Here is a 21,255-nt window from a genome sequence, read left to right as displayed (position 1 = left end):
TGCTTTTATTCCGATCTTTTTTTCCCTGCCAGCTCGTATTAATTGGCACATCATCACTGAAGTAAGCTTTGATACCTGAGAACTGAGTCAGCCGTTTGGCTCCTGTCCGTCTTCATCTGACTGCGTGTGTGTTGCAGTTTTACAGTAGCTGACAGGAGAATTGTAGTGCAATGCTCATCTAAGCAGTGGGCATCTGCCTAAACACGGCCTCTGTACCACTGCACCGAAGCAGGCATGCCAGAAACCAATTCATTTTAATTGCCTTCTTTTTCTGCCTGACATAATGCTAAAAAAAAAAAAAAAAAAAAAGCTTGGAAAGAAAAACGTTGCCTGTGTTTTAACATGCTTGCTCTTATGACAGGCTCGAACACAACTGCAGCCCTATTAACAGGGCTGTGGCCTTTGCCAGTGAAAAGTGTCTGAGATGTTTATTTCTGGTGGTGCGCTAAACAAGCACAGTCTCCGTCTTTCCCGCATAAAGCCGCCCACACCCCTTTCAGACAAAATGGGTTCATTGTCATAAACCCTATCTGTGCATCCATAGTTGCATCCTTACCACAAAAAAAGGTCTTAAGCACATCACTACATCCTATTACATTACAAATTGATTACAAAGTTCTGCTGATGAAGCTCTGAATGGTTTTGCGCCGATGCATCTTGCTGATATCCTGAAGCAGTGTAACCCATCCCAAGCACGAACATGTTTTTCTTGTATTCCTTCTGAAACATACAGATAAATTATGTCCTTGTTTAACTTGGCTCTTGGATCTTTATTTTATGATTTGTAGTGATTTTTCTGTCATTGAAGTCACTCCTTAATAAACGTAGCTGATTTATGAGATTTCTTTCATCAAATTAGTTTCAGTTTATTAGTTTATTAGATTAGACTAGATTATTATTTTATTAGTTTAGTTTATCAGACATTATTTGGTACTTTTAGCTGTTTGGATATTGGACTAAAAATTATAAAGCTCTATATAGAGATGTCATGGTACCTATTTTTATTTTCTGATATTTTTATTTATTATTTTTTATTATTTATTTATTTTTTTTAAAAAAAAACCAACACCTAAGCTTTACAATGTGTTTTTTTTATATATATATAAAACAGAAGCACTTCAGTTACTCTTTCACACAAAAATCACTTACTTTGTAATTATAACAATTATAATACAGTCCATCAAGTCTATAAAGTCTAACAAAAGTAAAAAAAAAAAAAAAACATAAAACAAAAAACTGTTAAGTCTCTTTATAGGGAAACATTTCCAGTTCCAAAAAAAAAAATTCCAAATTCATTTCCAATCATGACCATTTGTTATGATATATTTATTGCTGGTATTAGCTTAATACCGATCGCTGCTGCCTCTATTTCTATATAAATAGAACTCCTAGAAGTGACGGTGTGTTACGGTTACTCCGTACACTCAGAATACATCAAGGGTTCCTCAAGGCTTCATTGGCTAGTTTCCTAGAGACATTTTACAGATTTATCTTGTAGGGTTGAACATCCATCCATTTTCTATACCGCTTATCCTACAGGGTCCGCAGGGAACCTGGAACCTATCCAAGGGAGCATCGGGTACACATCCATCCATTCTTCCATTAATACATTACGGATATGCCAATCAGCCTTGTCTTTGGACTGGAGGAGGAAAGCACAGCACGGGGAGAACATGCAAGCTCCGCACACACAGGGCAGCAGCGGGAATTGAACCCTGGAGGCGTGAGACGAACGTTCCACCCTGGGTTTAACATAGAACGTTTAAAGCTTCTTCATGGCCTGTCTTTCTGTAGCATCTAAATGCAAGATCTCTGCTTCAGTGGTGAAACCATCTTCCTCCTACGCTCTGAACAGCCGAGCCATATCCATATCCCTATTCCTTTTGAAACCTTCTAAAAAAAAAAAAGTTCCTAGGATAACACGTTCACTGCTTGTACTGTTCCTACAGTTATTGCTGTTATGTGTATTATTTTCCTGTAATTAGTATTGCTACTGTTTGCATGTCGCTCTGGATAAAAGCATTTCCCAAATGACTAAATATAAACTGTCGGTAATTCCCACAGAAGGACTAAACTAAAGAACCCTTTAGGGTTCTAAACATAACCTTTTATTGTGTATTGCAGGGCATTCCGGGATTTCACAAGCACGTTGGACAGTCTACACCTTCAGGCTACAAATTGGCAAATTATATAATTCTTGCCTGAAAGGGTGTGGTTTTAGACACGCACTGTAAATAAAGAATTATAGGTTGCATGTAGTTACATTCTCAAAGTGTTCTTCAGTTTGTCCCTCTGGGGGGGGACCCATAAAAATTCCTCATAACAAAGGGTTTTCCTTTTCATGTTCCATGTAGGACGTGTTAGAAAGCTAGAGCTATTAACCATCTAAAGAATCCTTCATGATACTTTTACACGTGCAGACAGACATTTGCACTTATTTATTTATTTATTTATTTATTTATTAACTGGCATGGTTTGGAGGGAAGTGTTACTGCAAATCCACCTAAAATTCTTCTGATTGTTCACATGTCTATCCTGATAGATCTCATCCAAGATGGTTTTAGTCTGCAGGATTTAAGCGGTCGTTTAAGATTATTACTCGTCACATTCCACGCGATCCCAAGAAAATCTGCGCGATAACGTGTTCCTCCGTGTCAACTGTGCAACGAAGATACTCTTACGATAGACCTGCGGTTAAAGAAAACGACTACGTTCTGCTTACGTAGAAACCATAAGAACGTGCGGAAAACAGGCTTGCGTAAACACGAGCATGCTTGAGGTACAGTGCCCTCTACTAATATTGGCAGTCTTGGTAAATATGAGCCCTGAGAGAAATATGAGAGGAGAGTCCACCAGCGTGGACCTTAAAATGTGAAGGATCTGGAGAGATTCTGTATGGAGGAACGGTCTCAGATCCCTCGCCATGTATTCTCCAACCTCATCAGGCGTTATAGGAGAAGACTCAGAGCTGTTATCATGGCAAAGGGAGGTAGCATGAAGTATTGACTAAAAGGGTGCCAATAATTGTTGCACACCTATATTTAACAATTTCTTTTTGGATAAACTTGTGTTTTGTTTGCAATTGTTTGATATCCATGAAAGCAGAGTATTTTGTGATTTTTTTTTTTTAACAAAAGATCAAAAGGTTAAACAATGAAGACAATTTTTCACATCGTTCTTTGCTCATTTTTTACCAAGGGTGCCAATATTAGTGGACGACACGCACTGTATGGTTGAGGTAACAAGGATATGTTTTCTGTCATGCATCATCCTGCTGAAATCGGTTGGTAGGTTTATCCACATATTTCGGGTCAGGGGTTCAAGCCCCAGCACTGCCAGGCTGCCACTGTTGGGTCCTTGAGCAAGGCCCTTAACCCTCTCTGCTCCAGGGGGCGCTGTATCATGGCTGACCCTGTGCTCTGACCCCAACTTCCTGACATGCTGGGGTATGCAAAGAAAACAATTTCACTGTGCTCTACTGTATATGTGACCAATAAAGACTCATTATCTATTGCTTAATATTCTTCTTTCTTCGACGCCGATTTGTTTTCTGGGAAAACAAATGTCCGGACATCTCTTTCCACTGACACGCTCGTCCAGGAGATATGACTACGCTACTCCAGTATCGGCGCACTGACGGACTCTCGGCGTGTCCTAGTGTCCCCGGCGGCCGTGTGGAGAATCAGGAGTAAACAAACGCGCTGATCAGAGCGCACTTGCTCGCTCACTCACTCACTCACTCAGCATGACCTCATGGCCCTGCAGGGTGCAACCCTATCACCAGCTCTGACATCGTTGCCTCGCTCGGCCCACACAAAGGCCCTGAAATTGAAGTCAGAGCACAAAAATCCTCCTCGGAGGCATTCTGATTTTTTTTTTTTTTCCTACCTCCCCACCACCACCCTCTCATCTGTCACCTCTCGCTCCATCCATGTACATGTGTGTTTGATGTCACGTGAAATTCAGTGTGTTTCAGCCACAAACTTTCTCTAAGGGAGCCTTTGATACGTGAGACGTGCGTCAGCTGCTCAAGTCTCCACCGCAACGCCTCCCACAACGGGTCAATATAATTGTATAGCTCATCTCTCTCTCTCTCTCTCTCTCTCTCTCTCTCTCTCTCTCTCTCTCTGTATGTATTCAGGAGAAAATTGACTAATTAACTTGTCCTTTTTTAACAATACTTCAATAAGTCGAACCCGTGTTTTAACTGTCTGCGTGTTATTTCATTCCTTTGCTTCGTTAGATGCCAGTTTTATTGGTAATCCGTAATTATTTTCCTCAAACTATGACTTAAGCCCATATATCTGCCAGATCAGCTCCTGAAGTGGTGCTTACTGGAAGCCGAGCTCCTTCCCCTCCGTGTTCGCCGAACGAGTGAATAAGAGGCATAATTACACCGTCTGCAAACTGTCTAACTGTCCATTAATTCTTCACCCATGTGCCGTGTGTGTATATGGTTTCTATATTAAAGGAATACTCCATCAACTTAATCTCAAACCACTTTATCGGTAGCGTATATATAATTACCCCAGACCGAAATTTCAAAACATTTCCTTGTCCAGAGAGCAAAAAAAAAAAAAAAAAAGACATCCTATTTACTCCAAACTCACTTGTAATGGAGGTCTCAGGGAGGTCGTATGAACTCTACAGTATATTATTACACTCTAACAATAAAGCTGTTGGGATTAAAAAAAAAATGCCGTATTATCGTTTCTGTAGTAAGGACTAACACAGAGACCGCCTAAACCGATTTAAAGGAAGGAAACCCCCAAAGCACGGGGAGAACACGCAAACTCCGCACACACAGGGCGGAGGCGGGATTCGAACCCCCGACCCTGGAGGTGTGAGGCAAAAACACTTCAGGACGTGATGTTTTTGGAAAACAATCAACTTTAAATTCAAGTCTGGCCACATCATGACAGTTTGTTGTTGATTATTTTCCTAAAACAACACACCCTCTGGTGTTTTGTTCCTTTCTTACCCAGCTTCCCAACGCTGGATCGAAGCACTAAAAAGTAGTTCCGGATATTTACGCTTCCTTGAATGTTTGGTTGTATCCGTGTACCTCCAGACCCACACCACAACACTGGTACACACAACATTGTGCAAATTTAGAGCTTCATGACTTCATCCATCCATCCATCCATCCATCTATCCATCTATTTTCTATACCGCTTATCCTACTGGGTCACGGGGAACCTGCAGACTATCCCAGGGAGCATCGGGTACAAGGCGGGGTACACCCTGACGGGGTGCCAATCCATCGCATGGCACAATCACACTCACATTCACACACTATGGACACTGGACATGCCAATCAGCCTACCGTGCATGTCTTTGGACTGGGGGAGGAAACCGGAGTACCCGGAGGAAACCCCCGCAGCACGGGGAGAACATGCAAACTCCGCCCACACAGGGGCCAGCGCCTGGAATCGAACCCCCGACCCTGGAGGTATGAGGCAAACGTGCTAACCCACCATGTGCCCTTTGTTGAATTCATAAGTAAATGTTTATTTACTTCCTGAAATAAATGTTCATTAGACTTCCTTTTAAAAAGTGAGTAAACAGGTTCACCATGGTTACGTGACGCTTCCATAAAAATAGTCCATATAAATACTACATATTACAGAACCAGGATCTCTTAGAGTAGCATATAAACTGCTATGTGTTGATCTGTCCTATATGTAAAGACGTGTGTGTGTGTGTGTGTGTGGGTGTTTGTGTGGGTTTGTGTGTGCATCTGCACATTGCTTATACGCGCACTGGCTTTCCAGCACATGTAGGAGTGATCCGCATCGCCGGTTCTGAAGTGGGGGAACTCCTGCAGATTAATTCAGACGCGAGTTTGTCTGTGCGTCATTGTCTCGCTCGTACAAACACACACCGAGCTGAAGGTGTGTCGTAAAACCTAACCGACTAGCGACATTTGAATCGAGATTTTCTCAATTCGTTATGATGACAGGCGACGAATCCAGACGATCGACTCGAACGGTTCAGCGGACCGATCCTGTAGTTCGTGTGGTCCGACGTTTCTACGGTTCCCCGCTCGCAACTTCAGTTCCCATTTACTGTTTAACTCGCAACAATGGAAGAAAAACAAAACTCATAACCGTGGTGGTTTGATCCTATCCTGCCATATACGACCTCTGGAACGTGTGTAGAGGCGTTACGAAGACGAATAAAGCTTAAAAATGAAGTAGCGGCGATCACTGGCGCATAGCACACTGAGCTTGTTTTGCTAATCTAATCGGAGACGTACGGAGCAGGGCACGTAAAATCCAACGCTCGATTTTCACACCAATTCGTGCGTTGTTTAATGAACTACGTAGTTTTACAAGCATTGTGTGCTGCTAGCTTCAAAGAAACAAACATGCAGGTTAGGAAGCAGAAATTGGTGGGTTGGATCTGGTTTTGGTGGCCACTGGTAGAAACTCCCGAGTTGGAACAGGTGCATGTCTGAGCAGGTCAGACGGCCACCTCTAGCCCTCAGGCTATCCCTTCCTCCCTCCCTCTTTTTCAGTCTTGCTCTTTCTTCATCTCTCTCTCTCGCTCTCGCTCTCGTCTCTCCCTCCTTTCCCCTCCCCTGGCGATGTCTGGTGCTGGGTGGGCCGAATCCCCGTGATTCCACGGGGGAAAAACAAACAAAACAATTATGACACATTCTCATGGGCTACTGCAAACCACAGAAACTAGTCGTATGAAGAGAGGGGATTCCTCTGTACACAAACTGAATCAGGGTGTCCAATCTAAACACTCTGCTCAGGGTTACGACAAGTCCCGACTCTCACTGAGGCACCTGTATGTGTAGTGCATTACTCAACGTTTATTCATTCATTCGTTTTGAAAGAGACACACGACGACACCTCTCGCTAAGCAGCGTGGTTATAGACGTACAATCTCACTGCTAGGCTTAGAATCAAGTCACCTACATGTTCCAGGAGCACCTGGGAGGTCGATCGCTCTATAGCGGTTAGTCTGAGCTAGCTTGTGTCTCGCTTTTGCATCTGAAAGCTGTTGCATTTACGGGAAAAAAAAAAGCAGAAATAATTCTGCCGTCGTATAAATGAGGGGAAAATGTTTACTCTTGGGTTCTTTGGATAGTTAAGAGATTCTCCAGAAGGTCGTATGTAGAACTCAAGAACCTCACTGAATACATAAACACAGTGTTGTAAGGTTCTACACACCGCAGTGAGAAAAACCGGAGCTGTGAAGTTTCTAGATTTAAGTAGGGGTCTACATATCTCGATCCTTTGTATGGTCCTTCATATAAACGAAGACTTTTATTGATACCGTTTCTAGAGTTTGACCCCGTAACAGACCGGGTTATAACGGATATGGATATATATATGGAAAATAAAGAAATCAATTCAAAAGTCACAATGAAGTTAAAAATTTGAAATTTCTCTAGAATATTATATAAAACATTGAGAGGGAAATGATAACAATACAGCAATATAAAAATATATTACCACAACATTAAAAGCCTCTTTGGCATATATATATATATATATATATATATATATATATATATATATATATATATATATATAATTTGCCACACATATGTTGATATCCCTTGATATCTTTTGTCTCATTTACACTGCCATCATGTCACCTTTTTGTCACCTTTTGTTTTAAATTATATATATATATATATATATATATATATATATATATATATATATATATATTACATTTTTGTCCTTTACACTTTACTGTTACTGTTACACGTTAACTCTACTGTTAATAATATACGTTAGGGTCAGCTGTCTGGTCAAAACTGATGCTCATTTTGTCATGTCCTGTCATTTCCGATAAACAAAGGCGTGTGGTGTGTGTGTGTGTGTGTGAGAGAGAGAGAGAGAGAGAGAGAGAGAGAGCTATTAACTCTTTGTGTCAGGAGAATTCAGAAGCCCTTTGAACTTGTGGATTTGTGACATTTGACCTGAACAGCTCTTGAAAAGGATGCCTTGTTAAAGTAGTGCTTAAGTTCATTACAAGGCCATAGATTGGGCCTGAGCCTGGAGGCAGTGTACAGGTCAGAGAACAGTCACTGCTCACCTCTGGCTCTCTCTCTCTCTCTCTCTCTCTCTCTCTCCATCATCCCTGCAAGCTAACACACGCCGAAACACACCGTCCATGTAGAAATATTTAATTTACTACACTGGAGATACAGTGTGCTATTCATACGCTGCTATATTTCTCCGCATTTTTTTTCCACGTCTTTGCGAGCTTTAAATCCTTACAAATCAATCCACCACTGTGGGCAAACTACACGTGATGGAGCCATACATCGAGTTGCCATACAGCAGAGTTGATTCACTTCCTGCAGGTGAGTCGATTCGGAGTTGACTCATATTCACACTACTAAGAAGAGACCGCCCACCTGGCTGTGATGCTCTCGGAGTGTAAGGGTTGTGTTCTCACCTGCATTCACACACACGCTAAACACGGTATACGTGAAAGCGCTCTGAATGAATCCCGAGTTCATTGAGAACTTGAGAACTTAAATTCGGGCTCCATTAATGAGAAAATTCTGCATCCCACGTGATTTTCAAACGTTCCTCTTATTTTACACAAGTACTCTAACATGTCAGCGAATTTCGCATCAAGATAACGATCCTAAATATGAAGCAAAATAAACAGGAAAACAGTTTAAAGTTTTGCCGTCATGCTCTCAGTCTCCAGAGCTGAAGTGAAGAAGGCAGCGTGTAACGGCTGAGATTTAACCAAAAATATTATTACGGAGATGATCCAAAAGCTGCTCAGAGGATGTGAAAGAGGTTAGAGAGAGTTAGAAAGGAAAGTTCATCAAAGTTCATTATTCATATTTATTACATTCAGAAAATTTTTGAACAGTAATACACACCATCGGACGAACTGGGTAAATGAAACTGGTTTTGGGGTTTTTTGTCCTGGGGGTGCACAAACTTTTGCACTCAACTGCATGAACATTCCATAATAGACTTTCTTAAATAAGAGCCATTAGATCTATTTATCTATCTATCTATTTCGTCAACTTCATAATTATTGGCATCCTATCTATCTATCTATCTGTCTGTCTGTCTATCTATCTTGTCAACTTCATAATTATTGGCATCCTATCTATCTATCTATCTGTCTGTCTGTCTATCTATCTTGTCAACTTCATAATTATTGGCACCCTATCTATCTATCTATCTGTCTGTCTGTCTATCTATCTTGTCAACTTCATAATTATTGGCACCCTATCTATCTATCTATCTATCTATCTGTCTGTCTGTCTGTCTATCTATCTTGTCAACTCCATAATTATTGGCTATCTATCTATCTATCTATCTATCTATCTATCTATCTATCTATCTATCTATCTGTCTGTCTGTCTATCTATCTTGTCAACTCCATAATTATTGGCTATCTATCTATCTATCTATCTATCTATCTATCTATCTATCTATCTATCTGTCTGTCTGTCTATCTATCTTGTCAACTCCATAATTATTGGCTATCTATCTATCTATCTATCTATCTATCTATCTATCTATCTTGTCAACTTCATAATTATTGGCACCCTATCTATCTATCTATCTATCTATCTATCTATCTGTCTGTCTGTCTATCTATCTTGTCAACTCCATAATTATTGGCTATCTATCTATCTATCTATCTATCTATCTATCTATCTATCTGTCTGTCTGTCTATCTATCTTGTCAACTCCATAATTATTGGCTATCTATCTATCTATCTATCTATCTATCTATCTGTCTGTCTGTCTATCTATCTTGTCAACTCCATAATTATTGGCTATCTATCTATCTATCTATCTATCTATCTATCTTGTCAACTTCATAATTATTGGCACCCTATCTATCTATCTATCTATCTGTCTGTCTGTCTATCTATCTTGTCAACTTCATAATTATTGGCACCCTATCTATCTATCTATCTATCTATCTATCTATCTGTCTGTCTGTCTGTCTATCTATCTATCTATCTATCTTGTCATCTTCATAAGTATTGGCACCCTATCTATCTATCTATCTATCTATCGGTCTGTCTATCTATCTTGTCAACTCCATAATTATTGGCACCCTATCTATCTATCTATCTATCTATCTATCTTGTCAACTTCATAATTATTGGCACCCTATCTATCTATCTATCTTGTCAACGTCATAATTATTGGCACCCTATCTATCTATCTATCTATCTATCTATCTATCTATCTGTCTGTCTGTCTATCTATCTATCTATCTATCTTGTCAACTTCATAATTATTGGCACCCTATCTATCTATCTATCTATCTATCTATCTATCTATCTATCTATCTATCTATCTCTCCTATTTATTTTAGAATAACAAATAACTAATAAAATAACTAAAGTTTAACATTTGGATCAGAGATCTCATTTTTTAAATATTATTTTGTATTCTATTAATCTTGTTTACTTATTGAAGGTTGGTTATTATATAATTATATAATATGCATATACATCAGTGTACTATTATATTTTTGATAAAATATTTTTATTAATAATATATTATATAAAATATACTATATATATTATATGATATATATAATATGATAAAAATAAGTTTACAGTAAAATTATTAAGGCCATTTTTTTTAAATTTAGCCTAAAATTCTAATCTAATCTAATTACTCTCATGGCCAAAAATGGTGCTTTAAGGGTTCTTTGGATGGTTTTGGGTTCCAGTTTTTGCGTGGTGTTCTACTCGGGACACATTTAGGTATCAACACTGTGTTTTAGGATTCTACAGAGAAACTTTGTAGAAACCATGAAGAATGTCACAGTACATTCAAGCAAAACAAACAAACAACAACAACAACAACAACAAATAGCACAATAACTAATTCTGGCTCTGTCTGCTGTGGTGATTAGTCATATCTGCAGATGAGTGCAAAAGTTTGTACCCCCAATGCAATAAAAGAGTTCAGTTTACCACTATTTTAGAATTTATCTAGAAATAAAAGGAATTCCCAGAAAGTTAAATCTGAAAAGCTGTGAAACTGTAGAACGACAAGTTAAAAGAAGATTTTAGAAACATGTTTATTAATCCCTCAGGGAGGCATTACAGTGTTACAGAGAAGGGTCTAACTAGAATAATCTCTTAAAGAGAAACATTTTGCATAGCATTCTGTTCTACATAGTCTCAAGAAGAACAAACACACAAGAACACATACTGTGTGATCCAAAAATGTGAGCGCACTAGCAAATTTTCTATCAAATTTAATCCTTTTTTTTTTTTTTTTTAAATCATTACAAATGATATCATATATTATATTGTATTTTCATCATCAACAAATATAAGGTGGTTACACCTACACATATTGACACATTTCAAGCTTTAAAACGTCTTACTCTTTATTCTACTGGCAGATTATTCCCCTTCTTTCCGGAAACAGACGCTCAGAACGAGCAAAATGATTCCCGACTAGAACAAGCACGAAATTCATTTGAAGAAGTATAGACAGAGGTTTAACAATCATAAATCTGGTTGATGAAAAGTCTATAAAGTAGATAAATTTGACTATGTTCAAATCTTAAGCTTTAAGATCTCGAAAGATTTTCTAAACAAAAATTTTTGCAGTGCGGTCTTCACCAAGGTACGTTGTGCATTTTAACACACACACACACACACACACACACACACACACTCACACACACACACACATATATATATATATATATATATATATATATATATATATATATATATATATATATATATATATATATTTTTTAATATTTTCACTCAAGCCTGACGTTGATGTCTGAAGCCATCTCGAGACGAGAGGTTAAAACAGGAGGCCGCATATTTGGGCAATAACGCAGTTTTCAGTGTGTTAAAAGTGAGGAGAACGTGTTTGCCCTAGGCTGCACGACCAAGATGAGGCCCAGAGAGAGAGAGAGAGAGAGAGAGAGAGAGAGAGAGAGAGAAGAGATGAGAGGGATTAGAGAGAGAAGCAGCCTGTCAGAATCCATTTCTCTCTCTCTCTCTCTCTCTCTCTGTGTCTCTCTCTGTGTATGTCTCCCGAGGCACTGTTTGAAGCTTCATGGAAAGTAGGGTGGTGTGTTGTTAGCCTGGGTGAAGGTGGAGGGGGTGTTGTTCTGTCGCTACTTGCACTCATCGGCACTCCCCATGCTCGCAATGCTACTTTAAAAAAATAAAAAATCAAATCTTAATCATGCTAACTCTAGATTCTTCCTTTTTTTTTTTCTTTTCGCATCATTAACGGTAACGGGAACAACCTTTCTCTTTGGTCTTAACATAATTGCGGCTTGTTGTTTGGCTCCTTTTTAATTAAGGGTCACGGCGTGCGCCGTCTCTCAGCAATGCAAGATGGCTTCCAGTGTTAAAAGGCATGCGTCTCTGTAATTTATTCCACGAGTGTGTGTTCATCACATACTGCCGATGGCTGCACTTTTTTTTTTTTTTTTTTTTTTGATGTGTGGAAAAAAAAAAGCAATTACCTCGACAATTTTTTTTTTCTCCCTCCACTCGCACGCGTTAATGATAACGAACGATTCTTTTTAAAAACACAGAGGCTAAACTTAGCCTGCTAAGGAATCATGTTGGACAATGATGAGTGCTAGAGTGTGGCAAGAAAAACAAAAAAAGCAAACAAAAACAATCAAAAACCGGATGCGCGTTTCGACCCGCGAGTTTTACTCGCCGCAAGTCTTCCACTCGGGTATGGAGCGAGGGAATGAGTGAGTAGGTGAGAGAGGTATTGAGAGGGGCGAGCCGGGCGTGTGGTCGCAGTTTCTCATCTGTGATGCCAATCCAGGACGAGAAGCCGAACTCGATGTGTTTTTGCTTTTGCCAAACTTCTTTTTTTTCTTTCTTTTTTTTTTTTTAAATTCGCTTTCCAAGTGCTCAGGGCTGATCAGATAAAAAATGACAGAACTCCTGAAAAATGTTCGAACCTGTTTACTCTGCCTTCCTGCTAAACCCCCTCCCTCTCTCCCTCCCTCCCTCCCTCCCTCGCACGACTCGGCGGAGACTCAAAGCCAGCTCCTGGGACGGGGATCCCCTCCAGTCAAAACACTGAGCCGCTGCCTGCGCTGCAAACTCCTGAACGTGTCAGGCGGCTCGTGCACTTACACGAAGACTACTCACACACACACACACACAGTTTGTACTGATTTTAATTTGGATGAACATTCCTCAGACAGACAGGGAGACAAGGACAATGCTATAGATCACATCCTGCCCATGCACCCCGCCCTTTTTCATGTGAATATATAGGCTATACAGGATATTTAAATGAAAAATATTCCCTGAATGACTTACACATTAATCTTCACAATAAACATGTGATCTATAACCGCGTTCCAGATTTTGTGCTGAGACAGCGATGCAGCAGCGCTTTAGTCTGTCCTTTAGTCTGTGTAGCTCTCTCACCTACTCATCTACACTTCAGCAATCACACTAATACCCACGTAAACACCAACACACTTGTAGATCGCTGACTAGCCGAGCCGAGCCTCATCTTTCACATGAACGTGACGTTGAATGTTGCTGGGAAAGATTTCCTCTGTTGCTTTTAGGAACTAAATAGAACCAAAATACTGTTGGTATCTTTATGTTTGAGATTGTTGATTTTTTTTTCTCCTTAAACCTTAAACTTATACTGAAGAGATTCTGAGTCTGAAAACCTCGAAGTGACGCTGGTTATAATTGTAAAAACCTTAAAGTGATTCTGATTCTGAAAACCTTTTAAAGTGATTCTGATTCTGAAAACCTTAAAGTGATTCTGATTCTGAAAACCTTTTAAAGTGATTCTGATTCTGAAAACCTTAAAGTGATTCTGATTCTGAAAACCTTTTAAAGTGATTCTGATTCTGAAAACCTTAAAGTGATTCTGATTCTGAAAACCTTTTAAAGTGACTCTGATTCTGAAAACCTTTAAAGTGATTCTGATTCTGAAAACCTTAAGGTGATTCTGATTCTGAAAACCTTAAAGTGAATCTGATTCTGAAAACCTTAAATTGATTCGGATTCTGAAAACCTTAAAGTGATTCAGATTCTGAAAACATTAAAATGATTCTGATTCTGAAAAGCTTAAAGTGATTCAGATTCTGAAAACATAAAAATGATTCTGTTTCTGCAAACCTTTAAAGTGATTCTGATTCAGAAAACCTTAAAATGATTCTGATTCAGAAAACCTGAATATGATTCTGATTCTGAAAAGCTTAAAATGATTCTGATTCTGAAAACCTTAAAATGATTCTGATTCTGAAAACCTTAAACTGATTCTGATTCAGAAAAGCTTAAAATGATTCTGATTCTGAAAACCTTTTAAACTGATTCTGATTCTGAAAACCTTAAAGTATTTCTGATTCTGAAAACTTTACAGTGATTCTGATTCTGAAAACCTTAAAGTGATTCAGATTCTGAAAACCTTAAAGTGATTCAGATTCTGAAAACATTAAAATGATTCTGATTCTGAAAACCTTAAAATGATTCTGATTCTGAAAACCTTTTAAACTGATTCTGATTCTGAAAACAAAGTGATTCTGATTATGAATCTAAAAACCTTAAAGAAAAACCAACTGGAGGACTAAATGGTGGTGAAACGTTCGTCCTGTTAACGAGTGAACATGAGATTTACAGCACGTTCAATCAAAGGTATTTCCCTGCCAATATTCCCAGTAAAGATAACAATGTGTGCACGTTTGAGATGTTCACTGATACCTCATTTATTTCTCACTTGAACTGTAGCACATGCTTTAGATTTCTGGCAAACAGCCTCCTCATGGTCAGAGTTGTACCAATCTTTATGATCAGTCTGTATTACTGAGAATAATAAAACTAATTCAGAGCACAAACTAGGTTAGTTAGTTAGCCGATACTACCTAGGACTGGTAAGAGCGTAGTTACAAGGGTTACTATGGATACGGTGGTTGTTGTACTCTTGTACATGGCGTGTATATTAACTATTGTTTTAGTAATACAGTAAGTAAAGAAATCGAATAATCAAGGTGTTTTTATTCATTTTATACCACAGCAATTTATGAGGGATTATCATTTATACTCATTAAAGAATAACGCATCATAATTTTTTTTTTATCCTTTTATAGTTACATTTAAAGCTGTTCTCACTTCAAGTCATTCCCTCACCAGTCTCTCTCTTCTTTCTCTCGAAGTTAATACGACAAAGTGTAAATTCCTCTGTCCTGAAGATGTCACAAGATTTACTGACTGTTAAAAAAAGAACTGACACTGGAGACTCCTTCCAGGAATGAACAAAAGTCCCTGTGTTAGTTGTTACTACAGAAACTATGATGTATTAAAACAAGCGCACTAATATTAAGCTGCACTACTGTCAGAGCTGAAAATGAATCAACACCTTCTGACCAATCAGAGTCCTGGATTTGACAGCACTGTGGTGTAACAGTTCTACTATAATGACAGCTGTGTTTTAGATCATAATTATCATGATTATCACACACACACACACACACACACACACACACACACACACACAGGAACAAACATGCTCATTAGTCAGGAAAGCCCTGAATCTTTTCCTTCTTTCAATCTGGTGGTTCGCACATCGTTACTTCCTGCTTTTTAACAGTGAATCTCTCCATCAACTCCCGTCTCTATCATTTTCCTGTCTTGCCCTCTTCTTACACACACACACACACACACACACACACACACACACACACACTTATGTCCACTTACTCACCCACTTACTCTGTCTCTGTATTCTGCAGTGTGTGTGTGTGTATAAGTGTGTGTGTGTGTGTGTGTGTGTGTGTGTGTGAGGATGACCTGAAGAGATAACCTGTGAGGTCTGGATGATGCACGGGGTGCAGGTGTAGCCTCTGAGTCATCAGGGTCCTGAATGAGGGTCTGTAGCACTGGGGTCGTCTCACTCTTATTGGCCTTGTGAGGGTTCTGTGTGTGAGTTTATTATACACACATTTTCAGCATATCTGTCCATCTGTCTGTCACACAAGCCTGCACTCGAGTCATTAAGCCATATTTCAATAAGTGAGGATCTGGTTTTAGATTAGTTTTAGTGCTTTGTGAATACAATTCTATATATTTTTATTATTAGGGCTGTAACCGAACAGATAATGTCTTCTAAACAGATACAAATTCTAGGAGCAGTTTTGATTCTTGATTCGGATGATTCTTTGGAGATGGATTTTTCTTTTCTTTTTTTTTCCCCCAGATATACAAGATGTCTGATTGAGAATTGAGGTGCACATCAAGGCTGGGATTCCATGATATGCAGCAAAAAGGAAAATGATTCTTTGGTGCTGTAAATGATTCATTTGGGAAAAGAATTATTCTTTGGCAAAAACAAAAAACCCCAAAAACCCACAAACATTTAATTTGTGAGCAAAATGATCTTTTGGCAATGAAAATGATTCTTTTGTGAGCAAAATCATTCTGTTGTGAGGAAAATGATTCATTTGTGAGCAAAAAGATTCTTTGGTGAGGAAATTGATTAATTTGTGAGCAAAATGACTCTTTTGTGAGCAGAATGATTCTTTGGTGAACAGAATGATTCTTTTGTGAGAAAAATCATTCTGTTGTGAGGAAAATGATTCTTTGGTGAGGAAAACATTTCTTTTGTGAGGAAAATGATTCTTTTGTGAGGGAAAACGATTCTTTTTGAGGAAAATAATTTTTTGTGAGGGAAAACGATTCTTTTGTGAGGAAATGTTTTGTGAGGAAAATTATAATTTTGTGAGGAAAATGATTCTTTTGTGAGGAAAATGTTTTGTGAGGAAATTGATTATTTTGTACTTAAAATGATTCTTTTGTGAGGAAAGCGTTTCTTTTGTGAGGAAAATGATAATTTTGTGAGGAAAATAATTTCTTGTGAGGAAAATGTTTCTTTTGTGAGGAAAACGATTCTTTTGTGAGGATATTGATTCTTTTGTGATTAAAATGATTCTTTTGTGAGGAAAATGATAGTTTTAGTGATTCAGTGGTTCTAATAACACACTGGCCCAACACTTATTTAGATCGCTTCCTTATTCGTATACCAGATCATTTAAGAGATGTCTCTGACAGGGAAAGGATTCTGTTGGTCCTATGTAGTTCTCACCAAAGGGACAAACTGAAGAACCTTTTAGGGTTCTAGATTTAGCATCTAGGAATACTTTGTACTCCTTTCTATGTTTGTTTGTTTTTCCTTTGCAGTTTAGTTCAGATTTCATTTTAATTCCAGCTAAATTGCTGAAACGTGCTCGATGTTAGACAGTCGCACTGAACAGATCTGGGTTTTGAGTTTTCGAGCAGATCTTTGACGGAGAAGCTAAAGCAGAGGTCTGATGAAGGAATTTTTAGAGTCTCGTTCACGCAGTTCGCATCGCTACACATGAGCCTGTACGGTGTGGGAAGTGAAGCTAATATGAGTGGATATTAATCTGGAGCTGCCGTGCCTTTATCTGCACAGAAAGATAAGTAGATAAGTCGCTCTCTTCCTGAGTGTGCAGTGTGAGAGCTTTATCCTGCCGTGCTTTTCAGCCTCACTGTATGAACACTGCGCCACTCGCCCCGTAACACCCCCACCCTCACCTCCACCTCCACCTCCTCCTCCCCGACCGTTATTGATATTGAACCTATAAGTCTGGGGGAATAACCTTCTTTTCTTCCCAGCCGGTGTGTTTGCATTCAGCTCTCCTCTCTTAAGTTGCTGGGCGGATGCCTGGACATCCTTGATCCTTTTCACACTGAATTGCAAACGGAGGATTTTCCCGCACTAAGTATCATTAAAGTGCTCCTAGTGGCCGTCGTGCAGGGGGTGTCGGCCTGGATAATGACATTCCTGAAACCCAGAGATGGCTCCTAAAGTCCTATTGAAGGCGAGGCGACAGGAGCAGGTCAGGATCCCCCCCACTGACTCCTCAGGCCTCGGCTCATCTCATTCACTCAAAAAAAAAAAAAAGTGAAAAAAGAGAGAACATTTCTCTCTGTCTTTACTTTAAAAAACCTTTAATGCTGTTTTAGTTGATTAAAAAAGTACTAAAGTATGTTTCTGCACATTATAACTTTATTTAATTAACTAGATTTTAAACATCTGATCAAACCAGTAGTAATTTGCATGAAAAGGTCTACGATCCAATCATCTTTGCGCAACAGTCATCGTCAGTTTTTTTTTTCTCCAACTTTCCGTATATTAAATCCTTTTCTAAACATAATCGCATGAAGATATCATCAATTCCAACAACCCACGACGACATCTTCAGATTAAATCGGATTTTTAATTAAGGTGAAAGAAAACATTTGAACTCTGACTCCGCCCCTAACCCAAACCTCAACTTTTGTAACATTTTGTGAAACATTTGGTCCTGATATCTAACCTCGTTTCGAAAACGTTCAAAATCTTTCACTCAGGTATAATTTTGACTCGTTTCTTCACAATGCCTCAGACTCTCAAGTATAACTTTTTCGCTTCTCCATTCCAACAGGAATAAAGTGGAGGATAATGGAAAACTATTTATATATCAGTGAACGGTGCCTGGGTCAATTTAATAACAATCAAATCGTGCTGGAAATAGACCTGCTCTCTGGTCTCGGGTCTGGACTCGACGGTTGTGGGTCGGTTTCCTCGCCTCTGATTGATCACAGATGAACGATAGTTTCGAAGGCCAGCTGGATTCAGAGAGCACGTTCGTGTTTTTTTTATTTTTATTTTTTTTATTTTAAAAGGTGCTCTCATGGGAGAAAACCACAAACGTTTCTGTCTGTCTGTTATTTTATTTGGAGTCATTTGGAGAGACCGCTGAGGCTCGGCTGAGGCTCGACTGAGGCCCGGTGTGAGGAATCACTCATCATCCGTAATACGTATGCAAACAAATAAAGCGGAGGAACCTGACAAGCACTGAAAAACTCCATGCTTCAGGATTTGCTGAGAAAAAATCTGTATTTTGGTACGGATTAAGTATTTATCTAAAGAAAGTACTGAGATGAATCGAGTCTAAACATCAAAATGGTACAACATTTTAAAAGAAGGGATTTGGAGGAAAGTCTTTATGGCTGTTTTTAAAAGTATTGGCCCCCACACAGTACATTTTGACTCACTGGTGTTCCTTAAAGCCAAAATTCACAGGCACACAATGTTTTCTGTGAATGAATAAGCACTCACAGAGGCTTCTTCTTAAAATATCGTCATTGCATCTGGTCGATTAATTTAGAATTAAACTTAACGTTTAGATTTTTTTAAAAAAAGCAATCATGCATACAATGCGACTTCCAAAAATTTCACCTTTGTTAAAAGGACATTTATTTGTCGGCGTTGAGATGTGGCACAACCTGAGACAAGATGATTTGATGGTACGAAACGTCCCAGAAAAAAATTCCTCTAAATTGATCCTACACAAGAACCTTTTTTTGTTCGATGGACCGAATAGAATTTAAGGAAGAAAAAAAACCCCCTCCATATTGTAAATGTTACGAATGTTACACGGAAGACGAGCTTTGTGGTGGAAAATTACAATCCGTGTCTTTTTTTTTTTCTGTAACAATAACCAAAGAACAAACAAACAAACAAACAAACAAAAACCCCTAAAACCTAAACATGCCTACAGAATCATAAATCGAAAGGTTCCTCAGGGATCCAAAAATGGTTCTGAAGACATGAAGATACAGACAGGAGATAGGGGTGTATATGATGAAAATATTATATCACTTTAAAACATTCAGGATACACACGTGCTAACTTTAAAACAGTAAACGTGTTCAATTTGAAAAGAAAATGAATAATTAAACAACACAGAAAAGCAAATACTTTATCCTCCATTTTATCAGATTTCTGTTTCCTAGTACTCTTTATATATCTGTCTGTATTTGCTAAAAACAAGAAAGAAAATCTCTACCGAAGGCAAGCCTGTGTCGTTCGGTCTGTGTTTAAAAGTATTGGCACTCACAGGTGTACAGTGTTCCTTAATAAAGCCGACACTCATAGACTGTTCGCAAACTGTTTTTCTGTATTATTATTATTATTATTATTATTATTATTATTATTATTATTATTATTTCGTCAGGTTACCCAGCTGTATAATGTGTACGATGTGTAGTTTGTCAGACTGGCTGACTTTTTCATGCTCCAGCAAGCGACGGACGACCAGGAGCTCTGAAACGAATCGTAAATTCAAGACAATTTTAAAATGTTCCCATTTGTAGTCCGTTTCCATTTTACTAGTACGCGTTACTACTCTCCAAAATCATGCGTACTGATCCGACTAATCCCATTTCTTATCGACTGTATTTCAACATCACGTATCTTGTATGGATTCCAACCAGTCATATTTCTACAAGGGCGATTTGACTCGAATTGCTTCGTTTGAAAGGGGGGGAAAAATTGAAAGGAAAATTGCAGAAATAATAATAATAATAATAATAATAATAATAATAATAATAATAATAATAATAAAAAAGAGGTTGATGTGGGATTAAAACTAATGATAAAATAAAACCGAATCATTTTGAAATAATAAGTTTCACAAAAGGTGCGGATGTGCCTGGTTATTTTGTATCTGTGGCATTTTTATAGACACTGTTTTTCAGATAATATACAGTACAAACAGATGTTCTTGTCTTCTATACCGTTTCTAAATCTCTAAAAAAAATATAATAATTTCATGTCACTTTTATGATCCCGGTGTCTGAATATGCAAGTTTGAACCTGTTTCAACTTTTTGAATGATTCAGAAACGCCATTTTTAACCAATACGAGCCGTGAACTATGATGGCCATTTTAACGTCTCTACTAGGTGAGAAAGTTGTTAATGTGTTCAAACAGGAAGTAGGAAGTAGTTTTGGTGGAACAATAAAATGAAACAGTGCCCACACGTGAGGATCGTGGAGTGTTATGAGGATGTGTACGCACACTGTTGGTTATTTTAATGTGAATGTGGATTGATTTTCACCTCTGTGTCGTGCTCTCTGGGCAAACAGCTGGAGACGGGACTCTAAAACTGTCTGATATCCAACCACCTGCTCGCTCACCTGAAGCCATGTTTCTCTCTTTTCATCTCTCTCTCTCTCTCTCTCTCTCTAGTTCTCTCATTTTTCTTAGCCGTCCACTTAAACACACACACACACACACACACACACGTACATCACCCAAATCAAAGAGCTGCTGTATTGTGAGCCGGGACGGTGAAAACTACACCGCTGTCATACTAGTGTGCTTTGGAGGGAACAGCTGCAGGTCGCACACACACACACACACACACACACACACTGCACTTCGCTCTTTGTCACCACTTCTTCTG

The 21,255-nt window shown here is 38.7% G+C and overlaps 1 protein-coding gene across 1 annotated transcript in view; it reads right to left on the bottom strand.

Moving 5' to 3' along the window:
• wnt3 (wingless-type MMTV integration site family, member 3) overlaps nucleotides 1-21,255 on the bottom strand; it is a 35,254-nt gene that overhangs the window by 9,787 nt on the left and 4,212 nt on the right. The gene's annotated exons all lie outside the window — the stretch shown is intronic.

Source organism: Ictalurus furcatus, chromosome 13 (assembly GCF_023375685.1).
Source record: "Ictalurus furcatus strain D&B chromosome 13, Billie_1.0, whole genome shotgun sequence".
NCBI classification, from domain to species: domain Eukaryota; kingdom Metazoa; phylum Chordata; class Actinopteri; order Siluriformes; family Ictaluridae; genus Ictalurus; species Ictalurus furcatus.
This window is presented reverse-complemented; position numbering and strand designations above follow the sequence as displayed.